The sequence below is a fragment of the Rhamphochromis sp. 'chilingali' genome, assembly GCF_963969265.1.
Source record: "Rhamphochromis sp. 'chilingali' genome assembly, chromosome: 4".
In the NCBI taxonomy this organism is placed as follows: domain Eukaryota; kingdom Metazoa; phylum Chordata; class Actinopteri; order Cichliformes; family Cichlidae; genus Rhamphochromis; species Rhamphochromis sp. 'chilingali'.
In genome coordinates this window covers 6644702-6666961 of record NC_137948.1, presented here as the reverse complement: position 1 = coordinate 6666961, position 22260 = coordinate 6644702, and positions in this window count along the sequence as shown.

The following is a 22260-nucleotide window of genomic DNA, read 5'->3' as shown; positions in this document are numbered from 1 at the left end:
CTGACATATTTCCATTAGGTTATTTGGAGTAAATACATAAATAAGCATGTAAGCTAGTTTGTTTGACTTGTCCGCCTAAATTCCATGTGCTAAAATGAGAAAGACCACAGTCCAATGTTCTATATTTCTTTTTAATTTACAAAAAAAAAACCTCTGTCATATAAGCATTGATTTTTTTTTCTGTTTAAATAATTTGATAATTGTGTTGTTTAAAAGAAGAACTTGATAATTTAGTTTTAGTAAAAAATTAACTTTATTCATACACAAGCACTGTGATGACATTACTTGCTGTGCAGACATTTTTAACATTGTGCCACTTCCTGGTGTGGGAAAAAACATGGATGATAATGTTCAACACAATCTGCATGCATCTGTGTTTAGAACATCATACAAGCAAGGTCAAAGTTAATCAATTTTACAATGGATATGCTAAAAGCCATTTATTACTAGGTATTTCATTTAAATACAATACAATACAATACAATTTTATTTATATAGCACATTTAAAAACCCGAAGGCACACCAAAGTGCTTCACAGTAATATGGAGAGTCAACGTAAGTCAATAACAGGGTACAAATCGGGCACAAGCACAGACAGGATAGAGGCACTAACAGACCAGGAGAGTTAGATAAATACAAAATCTGCTATCAAGACAAAAACAGCAGTAAAAATTAATAAAAAATAATAAATTTAATAAAATCTAATAAAAGATTTAAAAGTTTCAAATTTAAAAGATTTAAAAGGGTATTAACTGGTCAGGAAAGCCAAGTCAAGGCATTTAAAAGTGATGTTTTAACAGTTACTTTATAACTATGAATACTGTAAAAAAAAAAAAAAAGCACAACAGAAAAGATTTAATTTATGAGTTAAGACAACATATGCTGATTATTTTTGTATTGTTTATTTGCACAATACATAAGTTTGAGTAAATGGTCAGTCTTACTTCAACTCTGCGTCATCATTGGAGCTAGTTTAATTTGGTGTTTAGTCAGCGTTCCAACACACTGCACAAGAATAGAACCTCATTAAGAAGCTCCTTAATCTCACTAAGCTTTCCCTCTAAAATAATCCTATAAAAATTACAGCCTAGAGACACTCAAACAGCCTACTCTTATTTTGATGCAACCATATAATAGTAAGAAATACAGTTGGTTATCCAATAATTGAAACTTGTGGAATGTCTGCATTCAAATACAGCAACAGATTAGTAGAGGATATACAAATAGCAGCTTATAAATTTCACTTAAAGCCAAGATTAGGAAATATGAAGGAGGAAAACCCAAGACCTAAGCTCTGCTGACAATTAACAACCATATGTAGGCAGCAGCATTTTCTGAAAACACCAATGAATAACTAACTACACATAAATTAAAGTTTCTCAGTTCATGCTAGTTAGTATGCACTTTTAAATCATGCACTTGTCAGTTAGACAAACTCTGTACAGGCCACCAGCAAAATTTTAATCAATTAGCATAGCCAAGATGAGCCTGACAGACAGTTGCACTGCTCAACAAGACCAACAGTTTATATTAGCACAGAATAAAAAGCAGCTATTCTACCTTAAATGAGGTCTTCCTTTTCTAGCCTTCTTCTACATAGAACTGCTTGCTATATTATTAAATTACATTGCAATCCTGGCACATTTCCCTTTCCAGTTTATCATCAGTTTCAACATAGCATTAAAAAAACAAAACAAAACATGAATTATTTGTCACTTGGTTGTGCTGAGGTCTGAATCACAGGGCAGCTCCTGTAATCACAAAGAGAAAACAGTCATCACAAAATGTCAAATGGGAAGTTTATCCAGTCCTGATTCAGTCATGCTGCAGAAAATACAGCAAATATAAGGAGGTATTATCGGCAGTGTTGTAATTAGGACAATATATATCAGTGGTTCATGTTATTTTTTTCAAAGGATGTAAGCTGTACGGAGTAGTGCGCATGTACATTTTTGAACTGTAGCTCATTAAGAATAATTCACACTGTTTGGATATTAACCTGGATATTAAAAAAAAACAAAAAAAAACTCTTAGTAAAAAATAAATAAATGTAAAGAGTCTGTGCTGAACAACTCCTAAGTGGAAAAATGTAAGTATAAATTTTGAATTAACATACCAAATTTCCTCATTTGGTTTTAGCACATACTGTGGATCTGGAAAGATATTGCAATGCCTCAGAATTCTACCCTTCTATATCCTGTAATGACAAAGTGAAGAAAGTTGCTTGAAATTCTTAAATTTTAAAAAGAATAAATAAAAAGCAAAACTTTGTTGAAGCACTATGTATTTTTGTGCAGTTTCTCCCATTAATTGTAAAACATCCAAGCTCCATCAGGTTGGATGGTAAGTAACGCTACACAGCCATTTTTGGTTTAGGTTTAAGTCTGTCTTCATTTATGTCGGAAGTGATAGCAGACCTGTACGTTTTAATTTTTTAAAGAAATCCCTCAATAAGAACATGATATATTATTTAATCTTAAAAATTATTTTTGGAGACTTCCTGCATGCCACTAGAGGAAGGCCATGTACCAGCAGTGGTACGCGTACCACAGTTTGAGAACCACTGAGCTAGAAAATAGAAATTATATTACAGGCAGTTTGTGAGTGAAAAATACTGTGAGAACATTTTCGGTCCTCTCAGTAATTCATCTTTGGTTAATACTTTGTGAAATCCACCATTAATAAGGGATCGTTGAAGTGCATCATTTTTAAATATAGTGTTACTGTCCTTATACGTGTGGAGAGAACTGCTGTTTGAAGATGTTTAACATTTAAGCACAGTAGAGTGATTGCTTTATTCAGGGTAAATTCATCCATGTACACAAATTAGCTCCTGAACACTGGCTTTCCCCGATAGCTGACTGGTCATCTTTGCTAGCTAAGGATGTTAATTACTGAGTAGCTGTATGAAGACCGCAAGACAGTGGTGAGTCATGCAGTACCGGTGACGGGGAGCAGATAGAAAAGAGCCTGGCGAGGCAGAGGTATGCATAGAGAGAAGAGGATTGAAAGTCAGCAGAAACAAGCCAGAATAAGGGCAAGGGGCACGGGCAGTAAAGATGGATGACCTGGTGTCAACCATCCAAAGCACTGGACAGGGCACAAGACAGTTAAAGTAGAGAGTGCAGGGTGAAGTGGGTAGACAGTGTGCTTGGACTTCTACAGAGGAGGGATATTGGATATATTAGATGAAGAATTCTGAATATGGAGCTACCAGTAAGGGGGGAAAAAGGAGGCAGAGAAGATTCATGGACATGGAAGGAGGAACTGCAGAGTGTTGGTGCAACAGCAGAGCATAATGGGAATCGAGTGAAATGGAGGCAGATGATCTGCTGTGGCAAACCTTAAAGGAAACAGCTGAACGAAGAAGGTATTGCATTATGGGGGGAGTGTATTTACAGTTCTAAACATCTGGTTTGGTTTGATTACAGTGTATGTCACTTCCCACTGTGTGGCGACAATGATTAATTTTCAGTTAATTACACTTGTTACTGACAAATTTCTATGAAAATATCTACATTTGATGTTCTTGTCATTTCTACACCAAGGAATCTTGGAAATATTTACGACTTTTCACTCAGTGCGCACAATCTGTGTCATTTCCTTGTTACTGTCTGTGAGATGGCTAGGACAAAAAAAGCAGCACTAAGGGCTAAATCACACAAACTTTCACAGTAATCCAAACAAGAAGTTTTGAGAAGCAGCCTCTTGACTCAGAAGTGAGCAAAAGTGATATGATTTGTAGTTATTTTTCATTTTGGTATGTTTGGTTCATTTTTCTTTTCAATTTGAAACTGATACTAATGTATTTCCTTTAAATATCTGTGCTTACCTTTGCTTTCTTAGTAAGGGATGGAGCCATGCTTTTATGTTGGTTATGCAAAATTCTGATTAAACATTTTTCCAGCCTTTTATTGTCATTTATAGTAACCTTCAGTACTGTAGCCTAATTTTCCTGTTCTTAGGTGATGAGTAGCATCCAGTCTAGTCCTCTACTGCTCTTACTCATCTGCTTCAAGGTTCAGTATGCTGGTCATTCAGAGATTCTCTTCTTTATAACTTGTTTGGAACAAATGGTTATTCGAGTTACTGACTTTCTACCAGTTTAAAGCAAACTAGCTGTTTCCCTCCGACCACTAGTATCAGCAAGGAGAGAACTGCTCACTGGATATTTTCTCTTTTTAGGACCATTCTCTATAAATCCTTGAGATGGTTGTGTGGTAAAATTCCAGCACTTCAGCGGTTTCTGAAGTACTCTGAACAGCTCATATGCCACAAACAAACAGTCAAATAACTGACCTTCCTTCCTCCTTTTACTCAATTTGAACTTCAGAAGCTTGTCTTGATGATGTCTACATACCTAAATGCACTGAGCACATAGACAACCAACTGAACAGATATGACTTTTGAATTGTCTGGAGACTGCACATAGCCAGTATCACAGGTAAAAGATTAAAGGTTTTTATATAATGTCACAGAGCTTCAAAGACATAAAACATTAAACAGAAAACATAAAAATAGATTTTAAACTTATTTCCATGTTTTTTCTGTATTAAAATCATTAAAACGTACACATCCATATTTATACTAAATGCAAGGAAAGTCTGTACATCAGAAATAAATAGCTGTGTGCGTCGTCCATGTATTTATGAGAATAAAAAACATTTTTTTCTGATGTGTTGTCACATACTTTACCATGATGCTGTAGCTTGTAGACTACTTTGTTGGCTTAATTGAAACACCTCAGTATAAAAAACACACATTTTGACATTTGTTGCTGTTATTGATTAGTATAGGTAATCTTTACTATATAAATGGCTAAAGGTTTCCTTGTGTGCCAGTGGTAGCTTGAGGTTTCTACATGTGTGAATTTAGATGTTATTTCAACTGTTTGTGTGAGATGAAGACAGCTAGTATCAAAAATATATAATCCACTATGGTAACAGAAGCATCAACTAGCAAAAGCCAGTGAAATCTTTTTATCTCACAGCAGGTCTATAACGGAAAACCTGCCCTTGTGGCTAATCCTGCTTACATGGAGGTCTTTAATTTAAAGCCATGAAGCATTAAAGTAGTTATAGAATTATTTTCACCATTTGAACCCGTGTATCGACAGCAGGGTGTCTTGGCAGACATGATAGGTTTAAATGGCCAACTCAGTAATTTTATCTGTTTTAAGACAAATAAAGTAACCGCTTAACACAAGGACAAACAGCATCAGAGTTTGGCTGTGGATCGGAGAGGAGACAAGCAAGAGACCCTGGGATGTATTTTAATGAGAAGGCATAAACACTAACTAAATGGTTAATTTTATAGATTCCACATGTAGCTTACATGACAGTGCTTTCATTATTATTATTATTATTTTTACAGAAATCTTCTTCCCATAATAAATTTCTATTGTAAGAACAAACAAAACTTTTAATAATTTATTTTGTTGTTAAAGTGTGATGTACAGCTAGGTACTTTTTCTAGCCTGAAGGACAGTGCCTCACCGTCATCTCGGTATCTTTTAAATATAAAATAATTCAGCAAAGTACACAAGACCCACTGCAGCCATTAACCTTGCCCAAGAGGAAGGCCACATTATTATGCCCTGATTGATTTGTACCTACACACAATGTAACTATGACAAACAGGACTACTATGTATGTCTGCCATCACTGTACTGTAATCACCCTATCACCAGCTTCCGCAAAGGTCACAGTACTTAACAAATGTGGTACCTTGACAAAAATGAAAACTGCTATGAAATATATTTTGTTACTGAATGAGGATAAGGAATGAATGTGAGGTAGCCTTTCAGTTATTTCCATAAGAATACTGTACAGAGTTTCAAAAGAAAAGAATCTCATGTATTCTGGGTTATCCAATGTGTTGTAAAAGGGTGGTTTTCTGAATAGTAAGTCTTACTTGTAAGTGATATAGACTTCATTCAATACTGAAGTGATCTACCATATACACATGCAAGTGAAGAATTTTTCCAATGCATGTCCACGTGTAACTGTGGCCTTAGCTTCGTTTAAAGCTGCAGTGGGTTAGAGACTACAGTAGTAGAAGCTTCTCTTTCCACAAAAGCATCAGCCCATGCTTGCCTGGTGCTAAAATGAATTCAGTGTTGCATTTTTGCTTCACAGAGGATTCAAAATCCTGTATTCCAGGTAAAAGTCTTGTACCAATCATGGCTTTTTTTCCCTATATGAACACATTTGCTCTCAATTCTACTACTCACCCGAAACTACCTGTGACCTCCTGTTACAGGCTTGATTTTCTAAAACCTGAAAACAGAGCCTAGAATACATGCAGGAATCTAGTTTTTGTCCAATCATCTGCATTCCAAAATGCTGAAAGGGTATTAAGTATTAACTTGTTGCCTACTCACTCTCTATCTCAAGTGTAGTTTTTGGTTTGAATTCATTTTTATGATGGAATTTCATGCAATCTGTTCATACATACCTCATGTTTTTATATTTTTTGTAAAAGGATAAAGTTGACCAGAGTTGTTTTCGTTGTCTGTGTTGGTAATGTTTTTTTGCAAAACACGTTAGTCTAGAATTCTTAAAACATGTTTATTGTATTTTAGAAAGTTTTAAAAGATCTATACAGCATAACAAGTGGGTGGCTGATTAATTGGTCTTGACAATTTGTTTGAATTACATTTTCATAGTTGCTATATCATCATTTGACTTTTTTCGCCTTCACAGCAGTCAAAATAGCTGTAACAATTTACAAAGTTGTCCTGAACTTGTTAGGAAAGCAGTGCATACTTGTAGCAGACCCATTTGTATAACTAGAAGACAACATTGTTAATTTGGAAATTTACCTGAGGAGTTTATTTACTGTTTAACTCCGTGTTGGTCGCTCTCCACAAGCTCCTGTGGGAAATATCAAGTTATTAGCCACTAAATGATTCACTATGAAGAAGTACTATTAAGATTTTTTCAGAGTTCTGTTGCTGACAACTTGAAATTTGGATGCTCTGTCTGGAAGGTTTAATATACAGTGACCATGAGACTGCAAGTAAAGAAAATACTAGCACACAAACACGCTAAAATGGAATAAAACCCAACAGAAATAGGAAACAAAACACAGCAGATGTTAAATAAAATGCAATACAACTAGAAAAAAACTAAATAAAGTGAAGGGTTTTTGAGGACACAACGTGACGAACCAACTGTGATACTTTGACCCATTTCGCCCAACTGGTCGGTGGCTGCAGATCGCGGCTCCTTCCTGAGTCTGGTTTCGCCCAAGGTTTCTTCCTGTTAAAAGGGAGTTTTTCCTTCTCATTGTCGCCAAAGTGCTTGCTCATAGGTGGTTGTCTGATTGTTGGTATTTCTCTGTATTATTGGAAGGTCTTTACCATACAGTATTAAGCGCCTTGAGTTGACTGTTGTTGCGATTTGGTCGTATATAAATAAATAAATTTAATTTAATTTAATTTAATAGAAGTGACAGAAACCAAAATGTGCGAAAGACTTGGCTGAATCAGACCTAAAAAAAGCCAATGGTTCATCAGTATTGTGAGGGAGAAAAAGATTCAACATAATGTGTTGATCACATAATTCATATAATACTGTAGACACATAGTTTGCTTTTAGCTACTTACTGATAGTCTGCCAAAGGTAGCTGTTCCATCACAAAAACCTGTCCTCTTACTTTGGTGATTCGTTTTATCTTTTCTGCTTTTTGCAGTGTTTTTTTTTCTGTTTCCTTCTTGTTTTATTCACCTCTGATGTTTTGTGTCATTTTGAAGCGTTTTTCTGTTTCCTGGTGTGTTCTTGAGTAGCAGTCTGTTTGACCTCCCGAGACATGTTATTGAGAACTATCAGACTGAAGCAGTATTTTAAAGGGGCCACAATGACAAAATAATGAACTTAACAATCCTTCAGTTTGACCATAATATCAAAGTGAAGTCATGATTCTGTAGGTTATACACTTGCAATGCCTTCTAAATTGATATGTAATGAACTAGCTTACAAGCTCTTTACTGTAATCTTATCCTTTACAAAATATGAGTATGATATTGTCAGTTTAATAATTTCCAGTGTACTTCATAGTATCCGGTCATATTGCCAGCCTTCCCTCAGACACTTTAAATTGCCACAAGCAACTCTGTTGAATTCTCTGCAGTGTTTTATGCAGAAATACAGCAGTAAAACATACAGAATTCACACTTGTTAACCTTGTCTCATTCAGTTTTATTCCATTTGTGATCACTCATCTATAACCTGAAGCAGCCTCTAATATAAAAAGGCCACTGAGATGTTGGGAAATATGATGCACTGTAAAATCCCTTCTAATGGAACATAAACAGTGATGCTGCTGAGATACTTTCCTGGGACAAGCAGCTCTAAAACAATGGCCTCATAAGAAAGTTGATGTTCTGTATATCTGCAGTTTTTATATGTGTGTGTGTGCGTGCGTGTGTGTGTGTGTGTGTGTGTGCGTGTGTGTGTGTGTGTGTGCATCAAATCTTTTAGGCATCCCAAACATTGTGGAGGGATGTTCAGAAATTTGAACACATACAGTGATACAGAGGGAAATTAAGAGGTATGTCTGTGATTTGAATGCCTCTTTCTCCTCACATTTTCATTTCTAACATTTACATACGTTAATCTTCACATATACATTTCCGATGTGTTTGGTGTCACAACCTTTTCTAGTCTATCGCTGTTCCAGCTTCCGTTGTTGCTAATGTGACTGTGAGTGGTAAGAAGGCAAGAACTGTGAAGTGACTCACACATAAGTATCTTTAACAATTTTCAGCCTAGCGGGTAGGTCTGCCAATATGTCAGTGGGGCTGGCACCCCTGATGGGCACACATCATTGATATGGCCTCTGTCTCACTGGTTTTCCACCAACACTCTAGTGTGTGCATCTTTGAGTCTGTGTGTGCGCGTCCTGTCCATTTTCTACTGAAGGGGGGTCCCAGGGGTCTCCGTCTCTGAGTAAGAAATGACAGAGACGACAGCTGAATCACTGCTCCGTCCTTCTCTCTCTCCATCTCACGTCCCTCATTCCCTCTCTCATCCGTCTATTGACAGGTCTGCAGCCACAGCACCCCACACAAAATGAATCTCAATGATCCAGCACGTATCAGAAACCATTACCTGCACAGCACAAATGTACACTGTGAATATAAATCACCTGCTGTGGGTGTCACTGACCATGTGAAACACAGATACATGCTAAAGTCCGAATGCCAAATATCTCCTCAGTGCACCCTGGTGTGCCACTCCTCTGTCAGTCTCAGAGAAAATAGGAAGATCCATGCACAATGAAGCTCATGAATTATCAGCTGAGCATGAATGTCAACTATCGTGACCACATGTGTATCCATCATTCTCATACGCTGATATGTCAAAAGATCAGGCCTTGCTCAGAGGGCCGTGTCCCTGTGAGTGATATGTGTGCAAAGCTCTTGTCATTTATACATTCAATCAGTTATCCAAATAACATAAAAAATGTGGGATACTCATACATGCTGCAAATTCCCAGAGGTGACTGGCATATCTCTCTGGACTGCTTGCACTGTATATCTATTTGTCACGTTGATAGTAAGCATATAATTTCATCACGTTTCCTCTGCAGTCGCGTTTGATTGGATACATCCAGGTCAATAAATTTCAGTTAAATGTCAGGGCTCAGTGGAGAACAAACACAGCTCACATCATTCATAATTCCATGGATCATGAGTAGATGTTTCTACATTCCAGTGGGCTTTTGTTTTAGATGCTATGCTTTTTGTTTACTAGCTCACACCATTCTCATCACTGTAATGCCCATACGCAGGGGAGCAATATCACATAATGCACAGACTGTGATGGAGTAATAATAAAAAAGCCTGTGTTATGTGCTACCTTTTTACACATTTTGCATGTTTGCACATGCCCATTCAACTAAAATCAGTACAGATATGAATGAATGAATAAATGATTGAATTCTATTTACATATTTTTGTAATTCATCTTTCTTTTTTACCAAGGAAAGTACCAGCTGGCCACATTTAACCTTGAATTCAGCGAGGAATAAACATTACCACATGCCTATTCAGTTCAGAAAGCTGTAAAACTGTGTTTGGTTTAAAATTATTATTATTTTCTCTCAAGAGCAATTACTTCATAATTCTCTAGAAAGAGGCAAAGAAATAAAACAACTGAATAAGGTTTTTCCAGCCGAAGCAAGTATGAAAATATGTTTCCAAATAAATTTCAGATGTAGATGCACTGTTGAACCAGAACAGATTTATAAGTTTATATATGCATAGCATGGTGCATGGTGTGGAAAGGGATGAGGTGGGGGGGGGGGGGGGGGGGGGGGGGGGGAACTGGGACTGCAGAGTTTAGAGTTATAGCATGCAGATATGGATCAGTTTTTGGAATGATACATATTCATAAGGGGGAAGGGATTGGGGTCAGCAAGTTCTTTGGATTGTTTTCGGTGCAGGCATTGACACTTGTGTGCAAACTTCTAAACATGCACACTCACACAAGATACAAAAGGAGCAGCACTCATGCACACAATTCTAAGCATGTGGAACTGGAGTGAGAGGACGCCAAGGTTGTGTTTACAACAGAGTTACATAAATGTCTGTTTGGAGGTTTGCTTAACCTAAAACACATCTCTAAATTTTTCATCATTCTAATCTATAATGGCATCACTCTCATTAATCACAGTGGTGTTAGGCAACAGTCTACAGTGCAAAGCTTATTGCTAATCCCTTCTCACATGAAAATGTACTTTTTCACTTCCCTTCTGTCATTTTTTTTTCTCACACACTCTTGCAACCGTTAGCCCTCTTCCAACCTCCAAGAGCCCATCACCTCCTGTTACGAGCCTGTGTAAATTGAATGCTGTGAATCAGGGCTGGCTGTTACTGCATGTGACTGGAGGGAAGTGGGGAGGAGAAAGGAGAGAAGGGGACTGTATGTCCCTGCAGCTTTATGGGCCGGTGTCTCACCATGATATATCACCGCCGGGCGAGATAATACCATCATGTACAGAACTACCTAGTATGTGTATGTGTGTTTGTTATGTACTTAACTATGTGGTGATCTGCTTGCTGCTCAGCTCCTAATAAGGGGCATCTGCTGCTGTTTTATAGTATGGAACTGCAGAGGAGGAAAGGAAGAGTAAAAACGCCATGGAAAAAAGCAAAGAGGTACTGCCCTCTACACAGCAAATTCAAAAGTGTTAAATGTTTTGGTGTTAATAGTCTTCTTGCAAAAGTAGAGTTAATTTTACTCTAAGCAGAGTCACATTCTTTTAATGTAACTCTGAGGTGTAAAATGATAGTAGTTAAAATCGAGTGTTAAAAATGAGTGTTTCTCTGTCAAATCTGGAGGTGTTACAATGGAAACATTAACTCTTGACCTCTTAACTCTGAACTCCTACAGGGGCTATGACACCAACAGAGTAAATTCACAGACTCCGCCCCCAGCACGGCTCCAATCGAAGCTGAAGTGAAGCCGTTTCAGAACATTTTGCTCTACATATTTGAGTTGTTTGCCATGCTTGGTAAGTCATTCTTTCAAACATTGTTTCAATTATTATTATGAGCTTTTACTTCTGTGGCTCTTTGGAGTTGAGACAAAGCTGTGTGAAAGGCATTAGCCATGTTGCTCGCTGATAGCATAATATTCTGTTTTAGCTAGCTGAAAGGTATTGTTTGCGGGCAAATACCACAGCCTTGAAAAAAAGCTTGCATGTGAATTTTCAGTCAAACTTTTGGTCAAATACACCTAAAACAATGTCTAGAATGTGAAATGTTGGTATAATGGTGCTGCTTGAAGCCTGAAAACGATCGCCCATAAAAACAAAAAACAAAAACGAGCAAACAGCAGTAGCAGACGTCCTGACTGGGTTCTACGTTAGCATTTAGATCCCTCCAGAGTTTTGTGCACACGGTTTAGGTAAAAATGAAAAAGGTTGAGGTTTTACATTTAGTTCAGTATTACCTGTTGCCTGTGTCCTTGTCTTTTGGGAAAATACTTTACACAAGTAATGGCTCAAAGAGGATTCCTTTTTTTTTTTTTACTGTGCTGCAATTGTTTACTGGATTATTTGTGCCATTAATTAGTGTCAACTAATTTTTATTCAATCTCCGCACAGGATATGCTTGTGAAGATGGAATATGGGGGAGAGCAGAAGTGCGTTGAAGTTCCACAAAGGGATGAATGAAGGACATGCATATTGTATTGAAGAAATAAGTGATGAGAATGCTGTTATTTACATTTACCATGTCAGACCTTTTGATAAACACAATTCTAATGAAAGTGAGAACATGTATACTGTTACATCTTTCAGAAAATGTTTTGAAATTGTGGTGCACAGTTCAGAATAAATGTTTTTCAAAAACCATTGCGTCTTTTTAGTAAATGTTTATTTCCAAAAGAAATTTCTAGAAGTTCAGAACAGTAAAATTCCCGCTTTTTAGAATGAATTAGAAGATAACTCTTACGTAGTTAAACTAAAATACTCTTTGAGAGTTAATATATAAACTCTTAACACCAAGTGTTAAATTATCAACTCCTGAACAGATTTGGTGTTTAACACTAAATCAGAGTTAACGTACCAACTCTCCAAAAAGAGTTAAATTAACACTCTCTGGTGTGGACCCATATAGACACTTTAATAGTGTTGAAATCAAATCCGACAGTGTTAATTTGGACATGCTGGATTTGCTGTGTATGAAGGCTTTTGTGAAAACAGGAAAAAAACATTAACTTTTAGGACTGTGTGAGGATAGGGAACTGGTAGAATGGGAATATAGCAATGGCAATGTGAGGTAGCGTATGTGACAGAAAATGAGTGTTTGGAGGGTGAGTTAAGAGAGAAAATGAGATATATATATAGAGAGAGAGTTGCAGAGATGTGCACACAACCAGTGAAAGAGAGAGAGAGTGATAGAACGAGCAATGGTGAGCTAGAGAGAGCCCAGATGAGGGAGTTGAGATGATGGGCTGGCAGTTTCCAAGCACCAGGCTGTTTTTCAGGGCTGTCAAGCACATTGTGAGGCATTGTTTGAAATGCCCAGGCTGATGGCTGACATATTCCCCATGAATCTAGCATGCCAGGCCGCTGTCCACTACACTACACTCAGACACACACAAGCCGACGTGCTACATGCTTCTGTTTGTGTGTGTGTGTGTTTGTGTGTGTGTGTGTGTGTGTGTGTGCTGGTCAGTGAAGGGTAATTGGCAGACCATGACCCATCAGTGTGGCTTGGTTGAAGAAGGTTAAGAAAAATGGGAGGCATTGGGGGAGGGCAGTTGTAAATTCTGTCCCACATCAATGTATTTCTGTCAGTAGCACTCCGTTCTGGTGGTTAACTATTACCTCTGGATTGTGCGCACACTCTCATGTGCACACACCAATGGCCAGATATGTATGCACTTACCCATACACATACACAGCACGCAAGTGAAGGAGCACTCTACTCAAGCAGAAATCCATAACTCACATGGGTGCAATCAGTGGTCACACACACCGGGTGAGTTAGTGTTTATTCTCCTCACCAGCAAAGATCAGAAGTGCCTCATACAGCGTCACATCCAATCCATAGAAGTGGACATGTGTAGAAGGAAGAAAAAAATCTTTTGTGGTTTCTTTTCTTCCCCTTTGTTTCCTTTTGCTCCCCTTAATCCTTTTCTTCATCCTGACTGTTTCCCACAATCTAGCTCTCTGTTGCATTTCTGTTTCACTTTATTTCTCTTTATTGGCTAATGATGTTTCAGCTCTTTGCTCCACCTCTTTCGTCTCCTTGCCCTTCTCTTCTCTGCTCTTTTCGTTTCCATTTCAATATTTCTCCCTTTACGCTCATCCCTTCCAAACTTCCCCTTCCCTTTGCCATCTGTACATTTGTTCCCCACATCCCTTTCACTTCATTTTCCCGTCCATTCTCCTGAAAGATCCCTCTGCTGTTGCTTTTGTAGCATTTTTCTTTCCTGTCTTCTCCTTTTTCTCTTCTCCCCCTCCTCATTTCACCCACAGCCATAAGGGGACAGCTGTTGGAGACAGACCTGCAGAAATAACTGTGTTACTCTTCTAATCGATAGCGCCAGGCACCAGTGGCTACCGCCCGGTCCTGTCCAGTGTGTGTTTTTGTGTCTGCGAATATATGTCTATGTGCAGCTGTGGCTGTGTGTGCCTCAGTCCTCCGCCAGGAGGCAGAAACAGCAGATAACCAAATACATATGAGCCTCCGCCATCAGCAGAGAAAAATACGATTTAATGCAGGTATATCCCTTCCTCTCACTGTCCATCCACTCTTCTGTCCTCTTTTCTCACTCTGTCATTCCCAGCAGCTCACTGTAATTTCAGGAAATAGAAGATGGGGTGAGACTGAACAACAGAGTTTGTCAAGTGTGATTTTAGCTCACATAACAATGAGCAGACTGAGGAGAGGCATTTGATAATTAAATACTTCATCCTCTGTTTATTTTGGATACTAATATACCTCCACCAACACGTGCACACACATTGTTGGGTGTAGAATTTGTTTTCCTAACAGCAGGCCACTTATTAAGTTGTGTCCCTGAATTTTGAATTCTGTGCTGTCTTAATGGTAAACTTTCCATCATCTGTTCTTTGATATTTAACTGTGTTTGTCATTATAAGCTCTGATGGAGGAAAATGTGTGTCTGTGTGCATGCTATGTACCTAATATAATGTGTTGAACATGCAGTGTCCGAAGAGCTGTTGCACTCCAAGAGGATTAAAGTGACAAATACTCATTCTTTATTCTTTCTAAAAACCAGTTAACTCAATGGCAAAGAGTTGATCCATCTGTCATCTGTAACCTCCCCACCAAGCCCCGCGTCTCTTTGCTGTCTTTTTCCCTTTGTCCATTTCTCTTCTCTGGCTAATGAGGATGTTGCCTACCGGGAGCCATGTTTCTCCTCGCAGTTTCTTCCAATGCTGTTGACTGAAAATTTACTATTTTTTCAAAGTGCTGCTTAATGGCAGTTGGCAGTTTATTGGCGGTAAGGGAGAAATTGATTGCTTTACAATGTGGACTTGTGACGATTTCAGTTGTGGAATTCACTTGTTGAGGAAGAAAAAAAGAAGGAACAATGAAGTGAAGAAACTTAAGCCAGTGAAGATTCAAAGACAAAAACGGTGGTAATGACTATATTAAGAGGTTATGTGTGTGTTAAAGTAAACCACTGAGAAGAAGGCAGAATGACAAGGAGTGAGAGTAGATTAAAGAGAAAAGTATTATTGAAACAAGTAGAGACAAAGAAGGCACTTTGGGATAATGGCCTACTGCTGTGACTGGCAAAGAATATTCAGTAATCTGTTGGTTTTATGGGATTAACTGTTCAATACCACTTCTTTGGCTTTTACAGCTCTACACAGGTTCTATTTATAAAGCAGCTTTGGAGGAGAAGGCTATGTGATCATGGCTCACATCAGCGTTTCTAATCATTTTAAAAGACAGGAAAAGGCTTTAAGTGACAAGATTCTGGCTCTTAGGGGGTTCATATCCAGTCCACTGGCCATGTTTCTCAAAGAAAATCTAAAAAAATAAAGAAAAAATTAAAAGGAAAGGAAATTATGTGGCTTCTGTTGAAGACCAATCCATGCAATTATCCTCAAAGCAAGGCTTAGGATTAGAATAAGGCCACAGAATTTAACCTATTTTCATTCAGTTCCCTAACTTTACTTGAGCAAAGCAGCTAAAACTGAAGTGGCATGTAGGGCAAACATTACAAAATACAAACAGAATCATGCAGATGCTTATATCACTCGGATGCTTATAGAAACATTTCAGCTTTAGCAGTTCTTTATGCTATTTCAGGTGGTTTTGTGTGATAAACACCTTAATCTCCATCCCCGCTGATTGTTTTAGTTCTCAAATGAAGCTGGGAATGTTACCAGAAATTCGCAAAGATGAGAATCAGTTGCGACGGATAAAGAAAGTGAAAAAGCAAAAAACGCCACATAAACTACCATGTCTCTCTTTCTCACACACACACACACACACACACACACACACACACACACACACACACACACACACACACACACACACACACACACACAATTTAAAACATTTTAACTACATCACAACTAATTATAAATCCCATTTAAATAAAATTGACTGAATACAGTGTTGAGGTAGAGGTTCCGTATCAGCTGTATTTTTGCAACACGACAATCTCTGAAATATTTGTTTGTGTGTATTCCTAGGTGTGTGCGTGCGTGTGTGTGAGAGAGAGAGTGGGAGTCTTTTTTGTGTGCGTGATTGCTCTTCCCTGCTGTGAGCTGTTGCTATGGTGACAGCATTAAACACGTGCTGTTTGTCTACCTCCAGAATTACATTTCATACAACCCCGATGTCTTGTTTTCCACTTTCTTTGTGAACCTGTGATAGACAAAACAGAGAGCGCAATGAGCGAGTGAGAGAATTAATATATGGATGTTTGTTCGCACACTTTCTGCTGTTTCAGGCAATAATGACAGTTATTTTTTGCACCCTAAGTAAAGCAAGGGATCTATCTGCCATGTTAATATTCATTATGATTATTATATTCATACCTTGTTAAAGTTTCATCAGATTAAAAAAGCAACTGCTGACACTTCAGAGAGAAAAGTAGAGAAGAGACGACAAAAAAAATATATGAAATATTCGAAAAAATATAGTTAAAAACCTATAAACTCAGGGACACACCTTCCTTGGATGTTGATGCCACGCATCTGTGTGAAAAAGGAGCAACACGGCTATCTCTGTGTGGAAAGGCTTGACTGCCATCTTCTGGTGGGTTAAAGAAGTAGTTATTAAGAATGCAGCGCATTGCTTTCAGATATTCAAATACAAATGGGATACGTGTTGACCTATTGAAAGGGACATGCGTACTACCATAGACATGAATACACACATATAAAGGCTCTTAATGGAAAAACAACATGCAAATTGTGTGAATTAAAAAATAGGTTTGACCCTATCGAGCTCCTTTCTTCTAAAAACTTTAATAGTCGTATATCTTCTGGAAACACACACACCCTATTATTGCATACAGTCAGCATTCAAAAATCAATTTTTAATTTTGTTTGGTAAAAATTAAGTGCAGTGAGCAATTTAAAATCATTGGTGTGTTGTTCTGGGTATGCATCCTTTCAGATAAACACACTCACACCTAATGCACAAGCACAGAGACACATGCACAAAAGCACCACATGTCTCCAATGTAACTAGTACAGAGTTGTTTATTGATCCTGTCCTATTCAGTATTTATTATTAGCACCTTTTACTGACCTGATCACCTCAATTTCTTTCCATTTCCCATTTCTAATATGTTATAGGCTATTATACCCACATTGCTCCAAGGATGACCAGAAACACTGTTCATTACAGCCAGAATGCTATTAGACTTGCAAATAGCTGCCTCGCCTTACTCTTCGTTTCACTGTGTCTCTTGCTCTCTCTCTTCTCTGAAAGTGCAGTCATTAATAGAGCCCTTCTTAACCCTGCAATTTGCCTTTTTAGCCACACAAAAAAAGCACCACAGGGTGGATAAGATCTCTCTTGAAACAACTCTGCCTCTGAATACTAGAATCATGTTGTGTTTAACACAGCCCATCATAACTTGGGGGCAGGGCAACAGTTGTAAAATTTGTTTTACAAGACGACAAAAAAGTGGGTGGAAATTGGTATGTTTCACAAAAATCAAACAGCACTTGCATTATGACCTAGGACTAAGTTGCTGTCATTGTAACTGACTTTCCACTAAGATGAACCTTAAATCGTTGATCAGAGTCCATCATCTAGCCCCATCCTTATGCACTAAGATTACTTGGATGTGTTATGCATGACCATACTTTTTAGCCTTTAACACTAATTGTTTTCAGTATTGATTGAACAGCTATTTGGATTTTTTTTCTGTATTTATAAATCAATAAAACATTTAGTCTAGACTTAGTAATACATTTTCTTTGCATACATTGTTTTTTTTTTTGTTTAATTTATTGTTGATACTTATTTGTTATTTCCTGGTATAAAAGCATCATAAGCATTGTTCCATAAAAGAGCAGAATCCGGTACATTCAAGTAGCATGTTTTAGACCATGACATGAGTTTTAAGGGATCAGAAGATCAGAAGATGGTAAGGTGCAAAGTCTGCAGTAAGTCCTTTGGCTGGTGGTGGTAAATAAAGAGCTGATCCACAAGACAGATCTCTCAGTATATATCTGCTCAGTGTTAGGTCTCCCTGTAAAACCTCACTTACAGTCACCAGTGACTGAAAGAGTAAGAACAAAGATCCGAGACTGAGTGATTCTTCTCTGCAGGCTGCTGGCACAATCTGTGTAAGAAAGCAAGACACTTAGAATTCCAAGAGGACCTGTGAGTTGAGCTGCTCCTCAACACTGAGCCTGTTGAACCTGGCAAGGATGCTGCTCAAGCGTCTCCATAAAGGAGGTTAAGGCCAACAGGAAGGAGACCCAGGGGAAACAGCCAAAGAACACTGAAAGAATTTCATCCCTCGGGTGGTCTTGAGGTGGTGTGCTGAGCAGCTGGATACAGCTGCCTGAAATTACATTTGCCTTGTTTCATCACCCGTATCTAGAAGAATGGGATATGGAAAGATACATGGGTGAAAAAAAGAAAGAAACAAAATGCTGCTAATAACATTAATTTGAGACTGATCACTGGCTTTGTCTGCACTTTGTTTTACTGTTACTGACAATATGAAAACCCCATGGGTATCATTTTTACTAGAACACATGTAAGATACACCATGCATACAGACATTATTGATCTGATATGTGACCATGTAATGAATCTAGATTATTCTGGTATGCCGCTCCCTGTTAGTCTGAACTGTCAGACTCAGGTTCTCATATAGACTTGTGGTCATGAGAGAAAGTACAGACCATATTCAAAAGGGATCTGGACTTGGACTCAGTGAGCCTGAAATGAACACACCCACCACAAGAAGCTTTTATTTTCAGTATACCTAAAACAGTATGAAATCAAAATTATTATGATAAGTACTAAACCTGCAATTAATACCACTATACTCAACAAACACAGTGATTTAGAAGTTGGGCACTAGTTTTATAAACAGAGGAACTTTTTAACTAGCCCTTAAGCTAACCTTAGCAGCTGCTTGAGCTTAAAAAAGAGTGCCATGCCTTTAGTCATGGATATCCAGAAATGTGATTCGAAAAGGAATGTAAATATTGATCTGTGCCTTCTGGATGAGTAATTGGTATTTGTGAACAAAGGTGTTTGACAAACTTAAGGATGATAAGTGTTAAAGTCGCTAAACATAAGTACTTCAGCTAAATCTAAATAGTTCAATTTTACTAAAATTATTTGTTTTCCTGCTACGTTTTACAGAATGGTTACATGGTGGTTTCATTGGTGGGTTCCATGCATAAGAAGGAAGTATTTTTCTAAACTCTTTACAGTTGTGTGTGTCTGTCTGCGCATGTAGTGGAATCTCTAGAACTCAACCCCCCCCCCCCCCCCCCCCCCCCCCCCAAAAAAAATAAATAAATAAATAAATAAATAAATTCTGTGATGGACAGATTGTAAATTCAATCCACAAACATACAAAGAGGAATGTTGTCAAACTCAAATACACACAATATCCCATACGTCCTCGGAATGTCACTCGTGTCATTTCGATGCATTGAGACCAAGTTTTGCAAATACATTTACATGACAGCCTGCATGGAAACAAACATCCAGACACTTTTAGTACATACCAGTCATTAAGATTGCTGGGTCTCGGGGCTACAATTAAGACTATTGTGGCTCTTGTAATTATTCTCAAAATGGTACCATCTGATTGGAGCAGACACATTTAATCCTGAGGCCAGATTCTTCTCATAAAGAGGGGCAAGACCCTCACTCGTTTATTATGGCTGAAAGCACCTACTGTATGTATGTTTCTGTGAATGTGTGTTTGTCTGAGTTGACTGCATGATACATCAGAAGGACACCACAACACTCGGTATGTCTCATAATTACCGGAGGATATACATCCTTCCAGAACAAATTATTTCTGAACTAAGTAGCTTCCATCAAAACAGAGGACATCCAACTCCACGTGGAAGTAAAGTGCTACACAAGTCTTCTTTTTGCCCTGCATTTCCACTTTATTCCTCTTGGTGGTAAGGCGTTTCATAATGGCTACAACCAGATAATTAATGTGAATATCAACAAAATTAGCTTGTTGCCCAAAATGAAATATGACTAACGATGAAATTCAACAGAAACATTCAAACCCATGGATTTTTTTTCCCTAAAGGTTCCATCCCCCGCAGCCCATGACTACAGCAAAGTAGCAGTGTAATTTCCTAATAAGCGCATGCTATTAAATAAAATTACAGAGATTTTCAAAGATCTCTCTCTCAACCCCCACCACCAGCACACCCGCTTTCCCAATAAAAGTGCTGCCTGGTCATTTTGACTGCATTACCTGTCTGCTCTCGTATAATAATGTAATTATCTGGTGACCAGTGTGATAATCTTGCTGAATTACATCCTGACCTCTGTCTGTATGGCTTGCTTTCACAGCTCGCCACTCTGTGGGGTAATGGGGAAAGACTGAACCCAAATGATCTATGTCTGATGAACCTCTGAGTGCAAGCATGCACATAATGGGCATAAACATGCTCAAGGACATCTAGGACACAAAGTAAAAGCGCATTTATATGCAGTAATATGAAAAGAATTGATGTAGTTGCTAAGATAAAAAGTAATTTGTTAGTGATTATTTTTTCATTACGTAGCAATCAGCTACACGGCTTACTTCCTTTTTGCTCCTCTCCTCAGCTTTGATTCTGTCTTTTAAATTTTAATTATTTCCTTTCAGCTGCAATGTTGTCATCTAAATCCTGATGCTGTTGTTCCTCTGAGATAGAGAGTAATATGTTATTTAAGAAAATAAGACAAAAGAGAAAGCGATATGTCATAAGGGAGTAGTAAAACAGACTAGAAAATGCCTAGATGGGGCATATAGAATATCTCCACTTGACCACAATGAATGCTGCTGATATACTTTCTGTATATCAGCAGCATGGTCAGTTACTGGGTCAGCATCTCTCTTTTATATTTAGTATGTCTTTTGCTGCTTTGATCTTTCTGTTCTTTACTTTTAGACTTGCTGTAATGTATTATGAAGAATGGTCATCGACACATGTACGTGAGAAAAATGAGTGTCTGATATTGAGTGATAATTCTCTGAGCGTGGAGGACATATTTAATAATTGACATGCTTGTTGGACTGGTTTTTAAAAGGCTATTTATGCAATGCGGCATGATGTTATGAGCTTTAAATAAGAGATAGAAAGGACAAAAACAATGTAGAGAGAGGATTAGATGCAGCAAAGCACATTAAAGGTTAAGGTTTGGAATATTTCATAATATTTTTATTGCCAGCAGATTCCATGAAAACACCTAACAAAAACAAATTCAGTCTATTTCTGCTGGTGTTTTTGGTGCCTGGTATATTTTATTCTTTGTACCATAGAGCTTATGGTAGCCCAAATACTATTAAAAACGCAGGGTTGAAAAGTGTGACATATTTCAATTTTATCACTTGAGCATCCATATAGGCATGTAGATCATGGGCCATGTGAGTACCATGTGAGAAAAAATATAATAAACCCCATTATAAGAGCCTATCATAGTACCCTAGCAAATATAATGACGAACTATATAAAGATTAAACTCAGATAAGATAAAGCACAACCACAGCAATATATGGTAATGATCTCTCTCTCCCTCTCTCTCTCTCTCTCTCTCTCTCTCTCTCTCTCTCTCTCTCTCTCTCTCTCTCTCTCTCTATATATATATATATATATATATATATATATATATATATATATATATATATATGTGAGGGGATCGAACAAACAGAAGGCAACATTGCAGACATAGAGGACAGTTACAGGTACCTAGGTAACCTGCAAGTGAATGGGAACTATGAAGAGGCTGCTAGGAAAGCTGCAACCACCAAGTACCTGCAGAGGGTCAGGCAAGTCCTGAGGAGTCAGCTGAACAGTAAGAACAAGATCCGGGCTATCAACACCTACGCCCTGCCCGTGATCAGGCACCCTGCTGGTATAATAAGTTGGCCAAAGGAGGAGATAGAAGTCACTGACATCAAGACAAGAAAGCTCCTTACCATGCATGGAGGGTTTCACCCCAAGTCCAGCACCCTGAAGCTGTACGCTAAGCGGAAGGAAGGGGGCCGGGGACTGGTGAGTGTCAGCACCACAGTCCAGGATGAGACAACGCAC